Below are 22,030 nucleotides of genomic sequence, written 5' to 3' on the forward strand. Positions count from 1 at the left end.
GTAAGTGGGGGGGATATCTGACCTGCTCATCATCTGAGGACTTTCAGTGTTAGATTCAAGGCAGTTTCAATTATGTGCTTCCACCTAGAGTGAACTCAGACCTGAAATGCTCCTCTAGGTACTCAGCAGTGGTAAGATTCATGGATCACAACCTGGAAATGGGAAATCTGCTGAGCATCTGCATCTGCACTTTATGACAACCCTTTAGAGGCACCTGTACCTTTTTTTCTGCACAAAAGGGGCAGAAAGGAGTGGGAGAACACTCCCACTTAAGATGGAGCTGGTTCTTCTAATGGAGAGCTATAAAATGGGTTTTTCTGAGATTTCAGAGGACTATATTTAGTGACCCTGCAGACCCTTTGCTATTTCCTGTGGGCTTGTGCTTCCTGAGACACACTTTGCTTAAAATCAACAACACATCCCTGGGACAAACATTACTACTTCAACACCTCCTCACCCACCTATTCAAGAACATGGCATGAATGTGAGCTCTTTAGCTCAGCTTCGCTGTTGGAGGTTATGTTCTATGTGCAGCAGCTGCAGAAGACACCTAGAAACCAGAGAGCTCCAGATAAATAGCAGAGTTATTACTGAAGATATCCAGGGTTCAAGACTTTCAGCAACTCTGGATATCTCTCTGGATATCTACTCTGGTAGATAGTCTGTGCTGAAATCCTTTCTGAAAGGACTATGACTATGGCAGAGGTGGGGGAGCCATTCTGGAGTGGCACTACCAACTCCACCAACAGCTCTTTCGCATGCATCAGTGCCCCATCTCACACAGGGATTCACTGGAGAGATGCTATGACAAAGATCTTCCACATTTCACCTCAAGTCTATTCTGGTCGGTATTCAAAATGCATAACTAATGGTGTGCTACTGAGGAACAAGGTTTTAATTCGTACCAAAGATGTGGGAAGAGAATAACGTAGTGGAGCATTTCACTCACATTCCTCTCAAACAGAGCTGTAAATGCTCTGTTGAAGAAGGCAGGGTGACATCCATAATTTCTTCCAGTCAGCCCAGCTTGGCAGAGCTGATCAAAAAATGACCCCATTTTCCTGGGGAAAATGTTGAATAGTTGGCTTCTCATTGAGCACTGAGAAAAGAGAACTTCTCCTGTAAGTTTTTTTCAAAAGTTTGAGTACCTTCTCAGAAAACATCTTGTGATGTCTTAGCTGATGCAAGATACAACAAACAAAATGTTATTATCTGAGGTGAGGGAGAGGAGGATTATTCTGACTAAACATCAGCATAAGCGTAGTCACGTTGAACCTTATAGTCTTTGATGAGATTAATAACTATCAACTCACAAATCATATTGTCCTAAAGAAAACAACTGGAACCAATCAAAAGAATCTCTCCCTAAAAATGCTTATTCTCTTTACTGATTATAAAGGGATTCTATGGTGACTGTAATCCTTAAATTCTTGCCACGTAAATGTCTAAAGCTAGGTGGAGAGAAGCTTACCCTGCTGTTTTAGGTCAGATCATCTAACCAGAATTGCAAGTAACACTTTAACTCATTTATAGCATGAATTCATAAACCCCGTTCTCTTTCCAGCAGCTTTTGAGTGTCTGTCAGCTTTTTTGAGTGTCTTTTTGGCAAGGCAAAAAGGAGCCTTTCTATAACCTTTGTTGATTCCAGCTTTGCTTCTTATTTCATCATGAGGTAATATAAAGTATCATGCCTTATTTGCTTGAACATTCATGAAATCATTAAAAAACACAGCTGTGCCAGTACTTTATTGCATTGTTCCTCAGGAGCAAGATCAGTAGTACTACTTCACATGCAAGCCCTTCTCTCTGTGCTGCTGCCAATCATTCATTGGATGAAGCAGGACTCACGATCACTTAACAATCACGCTGTTTCACCTTAAAGATTTGCACTTCATGCCAGCTTGTTAACATACCATTGTAATGCATTAGGTAAGAATCTATATAATAATAAATACTTTGTTTCAGATACCTTGATTAAAATTTGTTTGATCACATTGATTACTTTCCTAGTAAAAACTGACATCATTATTATGTGCAACATGTTTTGTCAGGTTGCCTGTGCAATTGAAATCACAAAAAAAAAAAAAAAAATAAAATAAATTGCTTTTTTCCCATGTAGTTTCTTTAATTTTGATTGATACTCTTTAAATGTGTTTCCCCTAGAATATTATACCTCATAACCCTGAAATAAACATTAAAGACTGATCTATTCTTTCTCGATTTTAGAAATGCTGGAGGATAAATTGTGCAAGCTAGACCAAGAAGTTACTTAGTGATGTGACAGGAGCTGATGGCTGAGCCTGGCCACTTACTCAGCCTATATCACATCTTCATGAAACACAGAACAACCACCTCTCACTTGATAATTTCACAGAATTGGAGTCACAGAGCTCGGAAAGGACCTCCGGAGTTCATGTAGTCCAACACCCCTGCCCAAAACAGGGTGAAAGCAGGAATCCAGCAGGCTCCGACCAGCTATTCTAGCCCTGGGAGAAAGAATGTCAGCAGCACCCATCCCTCAGAGGGCTGACAGCCCCATGCTCACCTTCCCTACAGCCCACACAGAGGTCCCTAGCTGAGCCCTGGCCCCATGCTGGCACAGAGGTTGTGTTGCCCAGCTTCCCATAATACGACAGACCTTTTTATGTCTATATACAGCTCTGAATCCTCTTCCCATCCTTTGGCAGAGAACTGCTTTCTGGCTCCAGTCTTCCTCAGCCCCTCTCACTTTCCACCCCTCAGCTCTCTTTGTCTGTGTCTCCCCTCACTTTTACTGTTTTTGTCCAGCCAGCAGAAAACATGACAGCTTTTTTTTTTTTTTTTTTTTGTCCCGCAAGAATGAAACCTGCTTGTTCTGGACAAGGAGGTTTTTCTGATCTTGCTCGTCTCCACATATAGTCAGTATTTGCATAACATATTAAGTATGTGGGGAAAGCTCAAAGGATTTGGTTCAATGCTTTTTGGATAAGCACCTGAAGTTTGGCTGTTTGTGCAGTCCTAATCCAAACAAAGTGATTCTTGAGTTAATGGCCTGGAAATCTTGTGAGAACAGGCTGTCTCGCAGTACAAGATTTCTTGTAATTTTAGCTTCTGCTATTGGAATGGGAGTACAATGAAAATAACTTCATGTACTATTTTGACACTTCCTTTCAGGGATTCAGGATAAGAGAGGAGGAAAGTTACCCAGACTTTTCCTAGCCTTAAAAAAGATTAGTCAGCTTAAGCTGATGTTTCAGGTGAGACCTCAGGATGGGAGATTACGCTATCCCAGCCAATTCAGCTGTTCTCTTACAGCAGTGATCACAAACTTTATAGATATGCATCAGGTATTGGTAAAATAATACAGTACATACTCTGACTGACTGGCTAATAGGAATCTGTCAAACTATGAATGCTCTAACAGTCACATAATAATAACACAGCACTACTGAAGGTAATAAATTATATACTTGCCACCATCCCTCACGTATTCTATACGGATCATGGAGTTATGGTTATTGGTTGCAGTGTGTATTACCAGGTCCCAGGGTCAGAAGAACAGAGTTAAATGATGTAAGGGAGTAAGTAAAATGATGATCTATGTTCAAAAACAGCACTAGCCTTGATACCTATTTACCTCATGCAGTATGTTTATATACTGAGTGTGAATAGTCAGGTTGCCTGAAAAAGGAGAGAAAATTGACAATACCAGGAGCAGAATAGTGCTTTCCATTTATCAAGAATTTGGGATTGAAAAGATTATTTATTTTTGGAGGTGCTGCAGGTTAGGGGGGGATCACTTAGAGTTGGCAAAGCTTCTCTCAGAGACCTATAAGGCTTTATACCCAGTAGGATATTTATTTTCCTCACCAAAGTTCACCTGAGACCATCATGTGAAAAGAAAGTATTCCAAGTAGCTGCTGTGTGCCACGCTCTGATAACAACTGAGCCTGAGACCAAAGGCCAAAATAATCCTAGCTTATTGTTACTGCCACTGCTCCTACTTGAGCAAAAGGAGCAATTTCTCTCCATTTAGGCAATGCAGTATTTGTGCTTTAGTTTGAAGTATCATCCACTTACTTTTTATTCATGAATCCTTTCAACTTCATTCCGTCTCCACTCTTCAGAGTATTGCATATCCACAGATTCAGTAGACCTCAAAGACAATGCTGATATATCATAACTTATACTCAAGGGAAGCACAAGGGCGGAATAAATAGTGGCTCTGTACTATAAGAGGCTGTTCCCAGATTCACCAGGGAAGCAGGTTCTGGATAGGGAAAAACAAACATAATTACACAAAATTGTATTGCTAAAAATTCCCAATTACATAAATCAATGATATTTTATACTGTACATGGATTTATAGACTATTTAGGATTGACTGATACAGCTATCAGCCACATACTGTCAGCAAGCTCTGTATCTCTTGTTGTCAGCAAAAAATAAAATAAAAAAATAAGGAGGGTGTTACTTTTACATCTGAGATGAAATTGAGTTGTGTTTTCAAAGCAGATGTCATCTCAAGAAAAAATTATGCTTAGGCAGGAGTTTTCATGTAAATAATTTTCTGCTGGGCAATCTATCGTTTGGTTTTTTATTATTTTTTTTAAGTATCTATAAAAGATCAAAGATTTCTAAGAGCAGCTATAATGCTAGGGGAGAAGACAGGAAAGTGGAAATAGCCTAGAGCCCAAGTCCCCCAAGTTAAAGAATTGCTAACTCCAGCTGCCTTTTGCTCTTTTACCTGTTTAAGTAAAAAAGTTATCTCCCCACCTCTCCCTTTCTGGCTCCTGCCCAACATATACGTTACGTCCAATTATGCCTCTGGAAACCATTATCAAGGCCAGGTGAGGGTAACTGGACTAACTGGAAAACAGCATCCATTCTCTTACTAAGCATTCGGCTTGTCACATCTTTATTACACAGCATGCTTTTAACCCTTCCCATTTCTGTGTAACACAAAACACACATCTGTACCATATGCCAACTTGACTTGTTTGTGCCCTCCCCTGAAAACAATGAGGTTGCTCCAGTGTAATTGAACAGAATTTGAGCAATAATCCTGGCTTTCTCCTGAAAATGAACAGTAGTGCATGAAAGGTAATATAACCCTATTTTGCTGAGTGCAGGGCTCTGAAAGGTCACACTGGGAGAGAGACTGTGAATTGTTTGGAAAATAGCCAATTTGATTACAATGGGCAATTCTGAGCTTATGGTTTGTTTGTGTCTATCCTGCCTAAAGTGGCATCATTTGTAATAACAACTGTATTGTAGAGGCACCGTGGAAGAGATCACAGGCCCACTTTCTATTCTGTTGAAGAATCAGAAAGGGGACTTAAATATCAAAAACAAGATACAACCTATTCAACATTGTCTAAAGTACAGATATGCAAACGCAAAATCAGAAAGAGTAAACTAATATTAACATATACCTGCTAAACAGACAAAAGTAACAGTAGTTTGGGGGTAAAAATAATATTAAAAGCTACTATAAAGTATTGAAGGATCATTTCCATTTTTACAAATAAAAATTTCAAAACAGATTGAATCTAAAGTATTTGCTCTCATTGTCTAGGTGTAAGTCCCATCACTTCCTTGGAATTTGCCTTGCACTTTGCTGTTAACCAGTGGTTAATGTGACTGATTCAGATTCACATAACAACAGTGTCTCAGGTGATTCACATGGGCTCCTTGTCTTCCAGTAAATGGTGGGACTCAAAAATTGCCATATGGAGACTAGAAACCCATATATCTTCTCATAACTGTACTGTTGGTTTTGTCTATATAATTGTCTGATGTGAAACATTGTTGTGAGGGCCACTACAGATAAATGGGTTTTCCCATTTTCTGTTTGTTGTACACGTATTTCAAGATATTCCTATATTTGTTGAGGGTTTGCAATCATCTGGTACATCTAACACACATCCACCCTGGGGTATACATGCTGAGCAGGTCTAACATCTTTCAGAAATATGGAAGCCCTAATTATAAGCTCTTGCAGATGGGTTGCTTACAAATTGAATCTCCCTTTCCATTTCTTGCATATTTATAAGTATCTGATTAATGAATAACCATAGGTAGTGGACTGCAACGTGAACTGCAACGGACTTGCAAATGACCTGAGTAATTTTAGAGGAGACCACATCAACCTGTTTCTAAATTCCCTTGTTTCACACAGGCAAACTAAACTGAAATCAGAGTCACTCCCTCCAATGTCCTGGCGTGATGACTGCATAATTCACTAATAAAGTGAATCATTAGCTCATCGTTCCTTGATGGAAATCAGCTCTGCAGTTTCTACCTAAACATTAGGGTTGAAAGTACGGTCTTAATAAAAATGAGAAGAAAAAGAAGAAAAATAGGAGAAAAATAAATAAATAAATAAATAAACATATATATCTATGTTTCTTCTAAAGATAGCAAATATATGTGTGTGTGTGTATACATATATATATATATATATATATATTTGCTACCTTTAGAAGCTTCTTTAGGTTTCTACTCCCTGATGTGTTATACTGAAGTTTTGGAGATGGTAAACCAGAAGTCCATTTCTACCAGAAATACCCAAAATGTGTCCATTCAGCTTGATAAGTGTCAACGACTAACTAGAGACCCCACGCTTGCTGTCATAACCTCATCGTTTTTTTCTTTCTAAGTTCCTGAATTATATAGGTACTCTCATCCAAATACTAGATCTTGGTGAAGAATGGTTGTCACTCTGGCTTTCTAGTACCAAAGAACCTTTTCTTAGTTTCATACTTTTCTGCTATGGTTGTCTGTGATGTTTTTCATGAAATATTCTCCTACCTTAATTTCCAAAAACACTAAGACAATAGAGAGTAATTTGAAAAATTTCCACCCAATATTAAAGATTGATAGTCTCATTTTCAATTTTCAGGTCGTTAAGAACACCTCCCAGAATCATCCATTTTGTGATGGTCTGGAGGCCTTGGTCTAGTAAAAGGCAAGGGGTGTAAAGAAAACGTTTCATGTGAGCCATTTAAAAGCTATCATAAATAGACAGTCACAAATGGAAAGCAGAGTGGACTACAATTTTTTCAGACTTTTCCAACTATGATGGAGAGATTTCATGCATATTTCCAGCATTTTTTTCATTTATTTTCTACTGAAAATTGGAAGTTAAAAATCATGCCACTGCTCTTGACACAGGAGCCTAGGGAAAAGAAAGACCAAACAAATTATATATCTTTATTCAGGTTACTGAGTTTCTCTCTGTCAGAAAAAAGATGCAGAGAAATTTGGTTGTATGTAAGATTTTTGAGACAGATATCAAGACGTTATTAGAAAGCAGGGGTAGGCAGCAAATAGTTTTCATATCCATAAAAATTTTATATTTCAATTATTTCTTCCAGCCTCAAAAATGAAATCTCACAGAATCATAGAATAATGTAGATTGGAAAGAACATCTTTTTGCAGAATGAAACAGCCAAAAAATGGGTTTTGTTCAGTTGAAATGCTTCACATGACCTAGTTTCTCTTTTCTAGTAAAAATTAAATTCAATTTTAAAAGAAAAAGTTAGCTCTGACTGAAAAAATTCAATGTTTATCATTTTTGTAAATAGCAAATATCTATTATTGCACATGCGATTTATTAACAAATAATTCACCAAAATGAAACAGCTTATTTTCTGAAATTCTTTCAGCGAATCAGCATTTTTCCCTGACTTAGAGAAATTCTTAGCCAACTACACTAGAGAGTCTCCCCCTGCAGATGAGTTTTATCACCTACAATTTAACTTCAGGCATGTCTTAGGAAGCTCTTCCATCGCCTTTTCACCCGTATAAAATATTATTGGGGGTTATGGATTTCTTTCTTGACTTTCCTTCAAACAGTTTAGAATAATCCAAACACATCAGGAGAATATTGCTTTCTACAAATCACCTTTATGAAATACTGCAAAAAGTAGTGGTGCTTTCCTAATTGTAGAAGGAGTGACATCTTATGCTTTGAATATGTGAACTGAAGTTATATTTATGTAGACGAAAAAAAGAAATTAAAATCCCCCCATCAGCTAACTAAAACTATTATCCCTGCCCAACTCTTCCTGTATAAATGTCAAGTGGTATCACAGTTCATCTGTTCTCTCACTCAGCCACAGTATATAGTATTTCTAATGCAGAAAATACGGTATTTTCTATCTTAAATAAAAGAAAGGAGGGCAGGAGAACAAACCCAGCTTCTTTTCCTCCTTTCTTATAAGTAACCTTGAATGAGGAGTGTACAACTTATGCCTGCGCATCTCATCAAGAATATATGTCATCTCTCTAAATAAGTATCATATATCTCAATAGTAGGGTCAGTTCCCCCCTACCCCTTCTCAGTAGCTGATCTATCATGTTAAATCACATGCTTTTTGATATGAGTGTCAATGTAGATCTGACATTAAAAAAAAATAAGCCACAGTGGGGCAGAAAAAGAGAAAAAAAATACAGAAAAAAATTAACTCTTTATGCTCTCAATTCACAAAAATCTAGAAAGATTGGTGTTCAGTTTATGCTCTTCTGCACAGAATATTTTAGTTCAAGTATTTTGAATACATGGACACTTTTTCATGAACCCATCTTCCCTTTCTTTTTCTGCCGTCCTAAGCTACATGTTCCTTTTCTTTCATTTTTTGTTCTTCTGCAAGAACTTTGCTGTTCAGCTTCCATATTACCTCTTCATCTATACCTGATACCATTCCCTGCCACAGTCATCTTCTTCTCCAAATTAAATAAGCTTAAAATACATCATTCCCAGAGGCCTTTAAAAAATCAGACATCTGCTAAAACAGAGAAGGCTTGTAGAATTATTAAGACTTAAACTAATATTTGACCTGATCAGGAGTTTTCCTGGTAGAGTATTTTTCCACAAATTCAATGTCAAAATTTTTAATGGGAGCAAATGTACAAGCCTCAAGAGGCATGGGATTTTTCATCAAAGCAAGAGAGAAGAGCAAGACTTCCTCTCCAAAAGACCCACCAACCCAGTATTAGGGGATTCACGCCTACATAAATAACACAGCCCTGCTCCAGGGGCTCAGGGTTCATTCAGGCTGCCATACTTTGTGTGGAAGAGGCTGAGACCCAGTAACAGGAGCAGGAGGGCAGCCAACACAGTGACTCGCTGGGCACTTCTCTGGGCCTTCTCTGGCCCTGATGACAAGCAGCAACGGTTCCCACAGGTCTCCAGCCTTTCCTCCCCCCCAAGCACAACCTCACCCATACAGCCCACGGGTACAGATCCCCACCTGTGTCATCCTTCAAATCTTATCTAGGCAGAGACTGGGAGGTAGCAGAGGCTGAAACAGGGCCCACGATTCAACCATGTGGGTGACCATGCACCAACACCCCAGCTTGGGCCTTGGCTTTTCCGACCAGCCTGTTAGGCCGAAGCCCTTGTTCCAATCCAGGCACCCTGGACTTTACATGTTGTGTGTTAGGTAACCCTAAACAAGAAGTGGTGCCTAGGTACACCTCTTTCAGGTGCATCTGTGCTGTCCTTTGCAGGCAGGTCCCACTCCTCATCCTCTGCACTGCTTGCATATTGATGCTGGTTGTGCACACCCAATGGCTTTCTGGAGGAGCATCTCCTGGACCAGATGTTGTTCCAAAGACTGTGTCTATCTGCAGCACCTCCTAGTTTTGTTTCAAAAGATTCTGATTTCATCCCAGTACAAAAGAAAGTGTGGGAAGGTACATAATCTTGAAATTTTTGGAGAAATCTTTTCCCAGTCATATTTAGTAACAGATGCCTCTACTATGAAGCTTCTCTCTTGTGCAGTTAAGCCCCAGTCTGGCTTCCTTCAAAGTCAGCACCTTCCTACTGACAGAAACTAGACAAGACCGTTGCACTGCAAATCTCTGCCAAACAGCAGTCTTACTTCAATAAATGACATACAAAATGCTACTGGCTTGGCAATAGGGAGATACAACAGTCCTCTTGCAGTTAGAGGATATCTCCCTACACAGGCAGATGACAAAAGATGTGTACATATAAAAAGTACATGAATAGAACTAAAACTAAGATTATTATTTATTTCAGCCTGAAAAGACGTAGCCTGAAACACTGCTTTTTCCTCAAAAAAAAAAAAAAACAACTTGAGTTTGCTGGTTTCACAATGAGACCTTTATACCATGGACTCCAGTTCTGTTCTGCAGGAGGGATTTATTTTATCCACCAGCTTGTAAATGAATTGGGATGTGATAGACAGTATGTTCACAAAGGGTCCTGTAATAGAGGAACATGGAAAGAAAAGGACCCAGAGAACAAAGGCAGCGAAGGGGCACACGTTAGGCCTCCTTGACATATTCCTTTAGATTAACAGCAAATGTTATACTGTTCCCAAGAGTGCCTGTATCCCAAATGTTAACCATATCCTTACAAATAATGCAGAGGTAAGTGATGAAGTATGCACAGACTTGCAAGAAGGAAAGCTTTAAGGAAGATACCAGGCCTTCAGTGAATGGTGGGTTTTCCAGCCAGGGTCAAGGGTTTGGGGGTCTGCAAGGACAACTCTGGAGAATGGCTTGTGTGTCTCACAATGCTGCTTGCCTTCCTGCAGGCTCCTCCGCTTCTGGAAGGTGGTCTTGGGAAGCAGACATTCATACCATGCTTGTTTCCAATTTATTAATTAGAACTAAATAACTGGGCAAAAGTGTAACATGTATAAACAAACACAATTAGAATAAAGTGTGGAAGCAGCAAATTCATCTAATGATCAGGTTGATTAAATTACTTCACATAAACCAACAATTCCTTATAAGCTCTGTGTAATAATTTAGGAAGGCTGCAGTCTTGTTTAGCTCTCAGCCCAGAAAATAACAGGGCTTTTATCAACTCTCAGTGCCAAGTGACATATTTAAGTTCCAGCCAAATAGCTGGTACAGGGAGTGTCAATCGCTCCCAGGCTGAAACTAGTGTTGAGACGGCAGCTCTGCTGCCAGCTCTGAGAGCTTGTGCAGATTATTGGTTATCTAATGGCAGCCAACCTTTTCTTTCACTGCCCTTTCCCCCTGCAACTCCCAACAATGGATTACAGTGGATTACATTGGAGATATTTCAATATTTCAACATGACACAGCTTCGTAAATTTAATATGCAGAAGATAAATTCAATGAAATAGTATGATTTATCATGATTTAGCTGTAGCTAGTTATTTCAAAAATCATTCTTTACTCACTGTCCTCTAATACGCTCTGGGGATTCTTATTCCACATGTATGCCAGCCAGCATCTTGCATTAAAAATCTGCAAGAACATTGAAGTAGAGGTGATTCTTAATTTATAAAGATGGGAAAACAAAGAGGTGCAAACGTAGAGACATGAAATCTGAGAGAAGTGTTAAGCCACAGGAAAAAAAAATGCACAAACTTCTTCACTTAAAAAATTGCAGTTTAGGATCTTACCTTTTACATGCAGGAACACCTGCCTCATGAGAGAAATAAACTGTGAGATATATTCTTGTGTGGGGATTCTTTGGCTGTTGGCTTGTTCTCAGATTAGTAGCACTTAATTATTATCAAAATCCTTCCCCTACTGAAACTGGGATTTCGACCACTGTGCACGATGTAATTTCTGGAAGAGTAAGCCACACAGAACACTGGACTTAGCTATTCATTAGGCAGCAGAATTCAGTGCCATCCTCTCTATTCTTCCAATAACTGTTTTAGTTGCCTTAAACTGCCCCATAGCTCAAACATGAGTTTATATGAAAGAATTCTTGATATCCCACTTAACATGAACTTATGATTCCAGAGGACAGTTATAGACACTTGGCAAATCACAGCAGATTAATGTATTTGAATCCATGCCCAAAATGTTCAGATCTACGTCTGAATTTTTTAGTGGGCAGCTTTTTAGCCCTTGAGACTGACAGAGGCCATGGTACATGCAGTTCATCAATTCAAGGCATAAGAATTAGGTTTTGGCTAATTGGAAGATTTGCCTGTTATTTAAATTAAACTTGTTTGCAGTTTCATCAGCTGTGTGGAATCCAGAAAGGCATCAGACTATTCCATCAATTTAGTTAGAGAAGAATAAATGAATAAATAGGTTGACAGTTTTCTCCCCTGGGACTCACACTGTCACTACATTGTTTCTCTATTATTAATTACCTATGTAAAAATAATTCACTGTATGGCAGTATATACTCCATTCTGTAAATGACTGGATCAGGTTCCTTTCTTTTTGTCTTCCCATGTGCATTTGAATCACTTGGTGTCAACAAGTGATGCCCAACGGTGTATTCACTCTGAGGGAGGAAGAAGGAAATCAAGTTGCAGACATCAAAGGCTTACAGCCTCCATTTTTGGATTCGTACAGTAATAGGGTTAGTTCTTTTATATTTTGTATGAAAGACTAGTTTACAACTGCTGCTCTGCTTCTGAGGTTTGGATTTAGACTCTCTTGCAAGCAGTTTGTGTACAAAGCTAAGATGCCATAAGCTAGCAGATGTCACTGACAGGTCAAGGAGTCCTTCAGATGCTGGAAGCCCACAGAGCCCCTAATGAAAAGGGGCAGAACAGAAGCCAAATACATTTCTTTGAGTCAGAGCCTTTACAAGTGTTTGCTTCGCATACAAAAATTTGTGACACAGTTTAGTGGAGAAAAAAAAGTTAAGAATCTGTTTATTTTCGATGAACCAATACCTTGCAGATGTATTTCACTTAACTAATGGGAGAGGGAAGGAAGGAAATGAGTGGTGGAGGGACTCAGAGTTCTCTCTTATTAAACTTCAGACTTTCATCTACCTCCCACCTGAATGCCAGAGAGACAGGTAAATTCATCTCCATCTATTGCACCACAAATTCTATCCCCAATAAATATTTTTCTTGTATGCCATCTGATTTATTTTTTTTAGACTCATTCAAATAAAGACACATTTCATTTGTGTCTTACAGACTTTGCCACACACCTTTTATCTCCACCGCTGCATTATTATTAATCCTTTAAAACTTGCAAAAACTACGTCAAAGCAGAAATTCAGTCTTCTCAGTCCTACATCCCAAAGGGGTCTCATAATGTCAGTGCCAGTCCTGTGTAATTTCAAAGCTACTTCACTGATTCTTCCAGGAAACAATTCCTTCAGAGCTGAAGTTTTTGAAAGGGTTCAGATATCCAGCCTCTCTGAAACTGCTACCAATAATCCAGGAGAAACTCTTAGAGTATTCTCACGAGGATGAGATGGGTTATTTTTTCTTATGGCCCTCTCCTGTATTCTCTAGAAGAATGGTACTGTCTTTAAAGCACTCTTCAGACAAAGATGCAGCATTGGGATATAGCAGTAAAAATTTGTGTTCCCATTGGGCTTTCTGTATAGCAGAGAGCACTTTTCAGCATCTTGTATATTATCTGCTCCCTGCACAAAGGAATTCTAAACTAAATTCCTTGCGGGAACTCCCTCCATATAATGCAAAACTTTAATTTGTGCCCTCTGCTTCTCGTATTTGACACAAATTCAAATTGTCTGGCATCAACCATTCTTCCTATTCCCCCAAGAACTTCACAGAGCAAAATGATCTCACCTCTCAGCCTTCTCTTTCACAGAATATAGCCCTAATTCCTTTGGCTTATTTGGCACAACTGGTGTCCCCCAAACCCTGCATTATTCTGCTTGCTCTTGCTGTATCTTTTTCTATATCTTTAATAATTCTTTATAAGCAGGTGATCAGAAATGAAGATGATAGTACGAGTAGTTCTGTAGTCCTAAAGGACAGTAATTTCTAAATACTTCAATCCACTATTAATGTACAATTTGCAAACGTTTCTGTAAATTTCTGCATGTGAGTGCACCTATTTTAATCCTTCTGCTTCAAATTTCTTCTCATTGTTTCTCCCGAACTACATTTTCCTGAACTGTATTTTTGCACAGTATGATCTTTCAGAGTCTGGTCCTCTGTTTTGTCCAGCTCCTCATTACTCTAATTTTTATCTAGGTCATTCATCTTTACACACACACACATAGCTTCTTTGTATTGGCAGTGCTCCCTGTTTCTGCATTATTTGTAAATATTTCTGCTTTACAGCACTTTCATTTTCCTTAGGCCTCAGACAAATGGTATAAATAAGAGGAACAAATCTAGATCCAGTTCTCATCCATGTAATTCTCTGCTCCTCCTTTCAAGTTAACACCAAAGCATTATGATCTCTCTGTAGTCCATGTTGATCTCACCCCTTAATCCACTCAGACATGTCACCCCTTGTACCATACTGCCTACCCCATATATTAGCCTTATTGTGTCTACTGCTGTAGCGAAAGCATCATGAAGTTTGCATAAATTATATCTCCATCTTCCTCTTGTCAGCTTTTTGTGCTTTTGCCTACAAACAAAAACATTATCAGGTTACCAAGACAAGATCATCTCTCTGTTAATCCATTTGCATCCCAATTGATCAAATAACATCTCAGTAAGGGATCCTCGATCCTGCTTCTGATGAATTTTAATACCATTTTCTCCATCAGTGCTGGCCATATTATCTGCTTCCTTCTGCCATTTCTGACATGGCAAAGCAATGGCTCAGCACTAAAAGATCTGTGGCATATGAATACCTCTTCTCAAAACAACACAGCATGATGATTTCAGAAATAGAACAATGGCTAAATGCTAAGAGATGCAGTGTACACGTTACATGAATACCAGTTCTCAAAACGGCACAGCGGGAGGATTTCAGAAACACTTAGCTCCTCCTGCTTCTTGAGAATCTGTACAACATACTCTGTTGATTGAGCAAATCAGCCAAGAGCTTCACGCAAAGGAAATCTAAATTTTTGACAGATTTTTCTACACATGTACACCAAGGCAACTTCCAGCCTACTGGAAGTATTTGCCACACATAAATCCCTATTCATAAAACCCTATCTGAAACCCCTTTCAAAGTTTACAACTTTTCTTCTTCTCTATGCTGGGACCATGATCTCCAAGTGCTTCTTACATGAGGAGACTTTGAAATGGTGAGGGATATGATATACATTCCCATAAAGTACAAAGAAAGTTTTACAGTACACTCACACAAAAGTTGAAAACAAAAACCTCCCATTTTCATTCTGAAGCAGAGATGAGGTGACAAACAAAATCTTTGGTGGTGATCTCATGATCTTGTGAGCTTGCTCATTCACCACCTCAGCAATCTTCCCAGGAGAGCCCCCGCAACCTTGGGCAGAGCAGAGATGTCCAAGAGTCGCTACAGGGAGCATGAAGGCATGGGTGGTTTCTGCTGGTGCCTTTCTGCTGCAAGCAAACAGAAAAACTTTGCAGACCTCAGGACAGGTAGGTTTCCCTTCCACAAAGATGAGGGATCACAAGTCGCTGTCCATTGCGGTGTGAATCTGTTGGGGCAGCAGCCTTCTTGGCTGAGTAGGTTTACCTGCTAACTCTGCCCCTATGGGAAGAGGTGCCCCTATGGGAAGAGGAAAAAAATAAAATAAAATAAAATAACACAAACGGGATTGACTTGTTGGGAGAAACATTAGTAATGGGGATTTTCTACTCTCATTCGAAGTATCCACATTTTCTTTGCATGCCCAGTATTTCCCTTCATCTGGTCCTTCAGTGTATTGAAAAATGTATGTGGTTTGCAGAGTTTATAGTCAAAATTCTTTAAGCATGCCTCTTATTCAGCACAAGACAGCCTTGATTGTCTTGCTCTTGCTAGGTATCTGCTCTTTTGCTGTACCAAACTCCAGGAGAGAGAAAGAAGAAAACTAAAACAGGTCAGGGTAACAATCCCCAGGCTAAATACGTTCAGGATGAGCCACTGTACAATATGGTCTGATTAAAACTCCCCTAAGAATATTGTGTGAAGTGACTAATTCAGAGAGCTTGCAATGTTTACGAGGCCAGGGTCCCATATCTGAAACATACTGCTACTTTTATCTATCACAAGGTTTTTTGGCTCTGACTATTCCTTTCTCTTTGTAAGTTTTATATTTTCCTATCACTAATAGCGGCGATGTCTGCACAGCTGTATTTAAAGTTGTATCAAAGATACCCAATAATGAGAGCACACTTACAGGGAATTTCAAAGTCATCTGTAAAATATAATTTGGGGATGAAACTCAGCAAGCAAAATCTCATCCCAGAAGCAAACTCTTTTGTAACGTTAAGGGGATTGGGAGCAGGGGGGAAGAGAAGACAGAAAATTACTGCAAAGATGAACAAAAAAGTGCTTTGTGGGGAAGTGAAGAGACTACCTTCAAAGAGCTTAGAATCCCAAATATTGAAGAGAATATGTGTGTAGACTTAAATGTGATAGACATTTTTACCTTTGAAAGTCAGTTCCTGCTTAAGTTCATGTCGAGTGTCAAGTGTTTGCCCTTCAAATGATGCTGAGTTCTTATTTCGGAAGGCCTGCTCTTCACCCCAAGAGCTGACTTTTGCTCAATTAGTTAATTGTGTGCAAACTCTCATCTATTAAATAAACCCATAAGCAGGCTGTGAGCAAAGAGTCATACCTTGCTTTTCTCACTTCCCATCTCTTTTGGAGCACCCCTGTGTGAGGCTAGAATATCCGATTTCTCAACCAGTTCTGATCAAGAAGTGTGTGCTGGATCACTGTGGACAATTAAGAAGTGAGAATCTCTTCTCACTATCAATTCTGATGAGTTAAAAAAAAAAAAAAAAAGGCATTTATTTTTTGCAAGGCAAAAGGATTTTTTTTTTCCCTGCATTCCTTCTGATGTTTCAAAGCAAGACTGAGTGCACCAAAATATGACCCTTACAAAACCATGGCAATTATCCTGAGCCCATAGGCCCTTTCCCTTACTTTTAAAGCCATGGTTTGTCTGAGAGAAACAAACTAAAGAGCATTAACCAGAATAACAATAAACAACAACGGAAATATGACGCAGAAGCACCTAGCAAAGCTGCACCAGGACATAGATCACAGAATCATTTAGGTTGGAAGAGACCTTCAAGATCATCTAGTCCAATCTATGACCAAATAGCAAATGAGCAGATAGTTGCTGAGGACTTTCACACTTTCCATGATGGACTGACTGGAAGCAGGGAAGGAGCAAGGCTGGATCAGCCAAGAACACCAGCAGATGGCTAAATGGTGTTGGCCAAGAAGTCAACAAGAACATACCTCCCACAAAGAGTGGCTTGTGGGAGCAGGCCTTCAGCAGGAGGTGTCCTGCCAGCAGAGGCACGGGCAGCAGAGAGGCAGAGAGCTGTGCCCAGCTGTACCCACAGCAGGAGCATAGGAGGAGTCCTACCTGTGCCTCCCTGACAGCAGCACTTGCTGTAATTTAGCAGAGTGATGATTTTTCCACCTTTGGCTCATCACAAGTGCCAGACACCTTGTTACAGCTGTTCCACACATGGAGGCAAAACAGGGAAAATATTGCTTTCCTGAAGAGGATCTTTATCCCTCATCCAAAAATATATATATATATATCAAAAAGTGGACTTCTTATCCATACTGGTGAATGGAAACCAAACCCCTGGTTAGGACCATCCTAGCCAGTTCAAACGCTTTACACTTGCATGTACTTTGCAGTTGAGAATCCGTGAGAGACAGCATCGCTGCGAGGGGCGGCAGCACCTATGACTCCTCGCAGTGATGGCACTATGAGGAGCTGAATCAGGCAGAAGGCAGGCCCTGCCCCTTCCCCATAGAGCTGCACTCCCTGGCAGCTGCCAAAAACCTTTCCGCATGCAGGGAATTAAGTTTCACAGACGCCTCTGAATTCACTATTGCATCTATTCTGAGAAATTGATTATATCCAGTCTGAGGAAAGCAAGGCAAAAACATGCCAGGAGATCTGCCCAAGGTCACATCACTAATCTATTGGAGAGCTTGAAATGGAGCAGAGATAGAGCTGCTGGCTCCTTCCCCTCTGATTAATAACCAAATCGACATGTCCTCTCTTACGCCCTGGTCTAAATCCAAGTTAATTAAACCAGCTTTGGGTGTGAACATTATTAAATCAGTTGAAACCTGGCTAATATCAGATTAACTTGCACCTGCGGATGTAAATACACCAGTTAAACCTGCTATAACCTGTTTTTAAACAAAAATATGCAAATCACCACAGTGGTCCCACCAGCCTGGCTGGTTTGGTGCGGAATCACACCTCCGTAGACTAACACTTTGGTGGTGCTAGGAAAAGCTTTGCATGGTAAACAGGAGGGGAAAAAAAGAACAGACAAGCAAGGCTGTGCCTTGCAACACAGTACTAATACAAGAGGATGTAACTGTCGGCTGAAGATCCTCTAAATTTTCAGTTGAAAGAGTTATCTCTGCAAAATATATAATATTGCAGCTGTAGTTATAAGGAATTGGGATTATCAATTCAAACAGTTGAGTAGCCTAGGGAAGTAAGCCATGGAGGAAGACACAGCATCTCTAATTAAACTAGCTGACCCAGTTGGGAAAAACAGACAAACTATGGCTCTCATAAGCCCTTCTGTGGGTCTGAAATGAAAGCCATGGATTTCAGGCTAAGAGCAGGCTGGGAACAATTGCTCCGAGTGTTCGACCTTCCACAAAGCTATTCAGCAAAGTCATGCCTTGCATGTGATACTGAGTGTGTAAATACAGTTATCTGAATCTCACTGTTCCTCTGTGTTTCCTTCATTTTACATTGCATAAAGCACAAAAAATGCAACAAAGCCCCTTCTTACTGGTCTTCCAACATTGCCATTTCATGGTAGCTGCTTGGTCTTGACCATCACCACTTAAACCTATTAGGTCAATGTTTCCTTGCTACGCTGATGTGTCTTGTGGGCTAATTACCGAGGAAGCAGTGACTGCTTTAAAGAGAAACTCCTGCGAGGAATCCGGTGGTGAGAGGAGCCTGGCTCATATAGAAGCACTTGAAAGGAAATACCAGATGCCAAGTGCTTTGGTCTAGAGGCTCTATTTTCCTGGCTGTGGGCAAAACATAGGAGTGAAGCCAAGAGGAGAGTCACATCAGTACTAAAGCATCATTCTTTGCTCAGTCTTTTACTCTGAAGATCCTTGTGGGTGGAAATTAGGTTCCCATCAGAGATAGATATTGCCAGAATTAGCAGCAAAAAAAAAAGTCTGGTCTTGCCATCAGAGGTTCATTAGCATACAAAATGTCTCTGTAAGAAAGAATTGTGTCAATCGCTGAAGCTGTGCTCCATTGTCTTCAGTGTTGCTGTGCTCAGGCAGAATAGTTCACCCACCCTTACTCTGAGATAATTCACACTCAGATCGCTGCAATGTTATGGAGGGAGGGAACGGAGAGTGAGGGGTTGTGTAGGAAGAAAGTGCTAAAACTCTATTCAAATTATACTTTACAAGCGTGAAAAACAACTAGATGGAAGCAAAATTCAAGATAAATAGGGGGAGGAGAATGGTTAATTACCTTGCACTTTGCAAGGACTGTGTTAGCTTCAGATAGGCTCCCTCAGTGTGGGATAGATAATTCCCAAGAATATCACCACAGTGCTCTTAGAAAGATAACGCTGAAAAGGGAAACCAATTTTAAGGAAAACAATGTTATTTAAAAAGACACTGATTTCACTGTATGGTCATTTTGAAGTGGGCAAATTAACAATTAAAAACGTTCTCATGTACCATAATCTCTGATTGTTCTATTTTAATAGCTATCTCAGTACAGAAGACTCTCTTCAGTAGCTAGAGATCTAATTTCTGTTAATTTTGTGCAACTCTAACAGAGCCACTGATGTTCATTTGTAATGTGGCCCACAACCCCTCCCCTGCCACCACTGCTTCTAGGAATATATCTCTTGAAAACACACTGATTATCAGTGGATTTCTCCACTAACTACAAGCTTTTGCAGTCCAAACCAAAACTGCTGATCAGTTCAGAAGTGGCCAGGAAACTGCATAACAAACGTGACATCAGGAAACTAACCCTCTTTTCCCAACTGTGCTCCTTACCGTTTCACCATCTGGAAGTACCGTGAAAGATGAAAATGCTCACTTCAGCCTGCACCCTGATATCAGAGCTCAGGAGGAGAAATCTCAGGTTCTCTGACTCCCCATTGCAGCATTATCCATGGGCTGTGCTGTCCACAACACATGCATTTTAATAAAAAACCTTTATTTGCTTATATACTGCTTAATCTAAGGGGAACTGGGAGATGAAGACAGACCTTTACACACGTTAGCTGCTTCAGTAGGTTTCTGTAAGTCCTGATTGAAGTGTTTACTCATGGTCACACACGAAATCTGTTGTTGAATGCGTAATGGAATATCTCTTGCCATAAGAGGAAATTATTGGGTTAACATTAAAACATCCTACTTTTCTAGTGCTGATACCAATTACCACAGACCTACTCCCAGAGAGGAACGTGAGACTATTACAGCAGCAGAGGTACAACGGAAACAAGCCCCCATTTTGCAGCAAAAGCAAGCCCATTTGAAGTATTGCTCAGTTACGTCTGGTTGACCATTATTGACTGAGCCAATACAGCATCTGTTTTGAAACCCATGGAAACTGGGACAAGTGCATGCTTATTACATTCTATTCCAAAATGGCTTCTTTACCTTCGCAGTGAGCTAAATATGTTCATCAGTAAAGGGTTAAAGGAATAACAGAACTGTATAGCTTGCTAGGCTGGTTACAGCTAACCCATATACACAATTTCAGGGGCCTACCCTTGCTTCCCACTTTGAAACCTGACCTCACCGCTCTGGCTTCTGTTATGCAGAATGCTAATTATCCTGCAGAAATGATACTGCAAAGCTCTGTGTGTGCCTGTGCTGTGACTTGGGGGGGATGGGGGTTGTGCTTTAGACATCGTTAGAGCAAGCCAAAGTTTTATCTGAAACTTTTTAACATGAAAAATGACTCTCACCCCAGAAATAAATTATTTCTTGTACATTTTTCATTTTACATTTTTTTTGAGTTTGTCAAGTAAAACTATTTTTCATTTTTCCAGTTTTTGGGCTTCTGTCTTCCTTTTTCCTCTCCCCTTTTAATCCACAGGAGCAAGGAAAACAGGCAAGTAAAACTAACAAAAAAAAATTTGTAATAAGTGATGAGATACACAAATGTCCAAAAATTAAAGAAACCAATTTAGATATTATTTGTACATAACTTTAAAAAAAATGCATATATTTTTTAATATTTATACAATACACATGGTGTCTCTTTTGGCAGTTCTGATAATAGTATGTGTTCTCCAAGCTAGAAAAGCCTTAAACCAGCATTTCACTATAATCCCTGTAACTGAGGACAGAGCTTGAGTTGTATGTTTCCTAGCAATTCCATTGAGGAAATTATTTTTCTGCCTTTTTGATCAAAAGGATGAAGTCTGTGTGTCCATTGAAAGTGCACGTATCTTTTTGCAGTTAAGGAGAATAAATCCCTATATTATTTACTAGTTCCATTTCCCTCTCATAATTTAGTGTCAGAGTATTGGGAACAGCAGAAAAATAAATAACTAAACAAAGCACATAGAAGCAGCTAAGGTTCTCAAACTCCTTCACAGAAATGGGTCAGAATAATTGGTCCCCTTCTACATATGAAGCTGTTGAAGCACAAAGAAAAGCAATGAACTAGAGTCAGTGCCAGAGTAGGGAATATAAGCCATGTTTCTTAATTCCTGCCATTATTTGCTCTCCATAAAACCTCATCCACAGGCAGGGTGTTTGGGGATGGATGAAGGAGGCTTCCTTTGGCATATTCCCTAGTACTTCAGGTATGACAAGAAGCTATGTCTCCTGGAAACCGCTTCCACTAGAAGAAGCCTTTCCAAATTGGAAGGTTATTTGAACAGAAATATGATTGGGATTTTCAGCCAGAACAAAAATAACCAACAACCCGACATTGTTCCAGTCTCAGGTAACATTTTTCTGACACTTGGAATAAGTGACAAGTCACAATGTTTGTCTACTGAGACCTCAGTGCTGGCGTATGACCCCAAATTATTTTCAGGGTGCGTTTGGGTGACTTTGGCATGCCAATTCATGTCTTGCAGATCCAGTTCCACACCAAAAAGCTGGGGACAATAATTCCCTTGTCAGTGAGAAATACTTTGCAGTCTCCCTAGACTGAGTCCTGCAGGGGAACCAGCTATGACTAGCATTACCTGGCAGACTAGCT

At 39.8% G+C, this 22,030-nt stretch overlaps 1 long non-coding RNA gene across 2 annotated transcripts in view; it reads right to left on the bottom strand.

The window, feature by feature from the left end:
* The window catches only part of LOC106034211 (uncharacterized), a 33,363-nt gene extending 17,569 nt beyond the window's left edge, over positions 1–15,794 (bottom strand). Inside the window, exons 1-5 of one of the 2 annotated variants that reach the window (XR_010830358.1) lie at positions 12,102–15,794; positions 11,394–11,562; positions 11,169–11,235; positions 10,438–10,633; positions 4,060–4,249 (exon numbers count right to left, since the gene is read on the bottom strand). This is a non-coding gene — a long non-coding RNA (uncharacterized lncRNA). The remainder of the gene's footprint in view (positions 1–4,059; positions 4,250–10,437; positions 10,634–11,168; positions 11,236–11,393; positions 11,563–12,101) is intronic. The other variant, XR_010830359.1, reaches the window with a different exon arrangement.
* Positions 15,795–22,030: the final 6,236 nt, after the last annotated feature.

This window comes from Anser cygnoides, chromosome 3, assembly GCF_040182565.1.
Source record: "Anser cygnoides isolate HZ-2024a breed goose chromosome 3, Taihu_goose_T2T_genome, whole genome shotgun sequence".
In the NCBI taxonomy this organism is placed as follows: domain Eukaryota; kingdom Metazoa; phylum Chordata; class Aves; order Anseriformes; family Anatidae; genus Anser; species Anser cygnoides.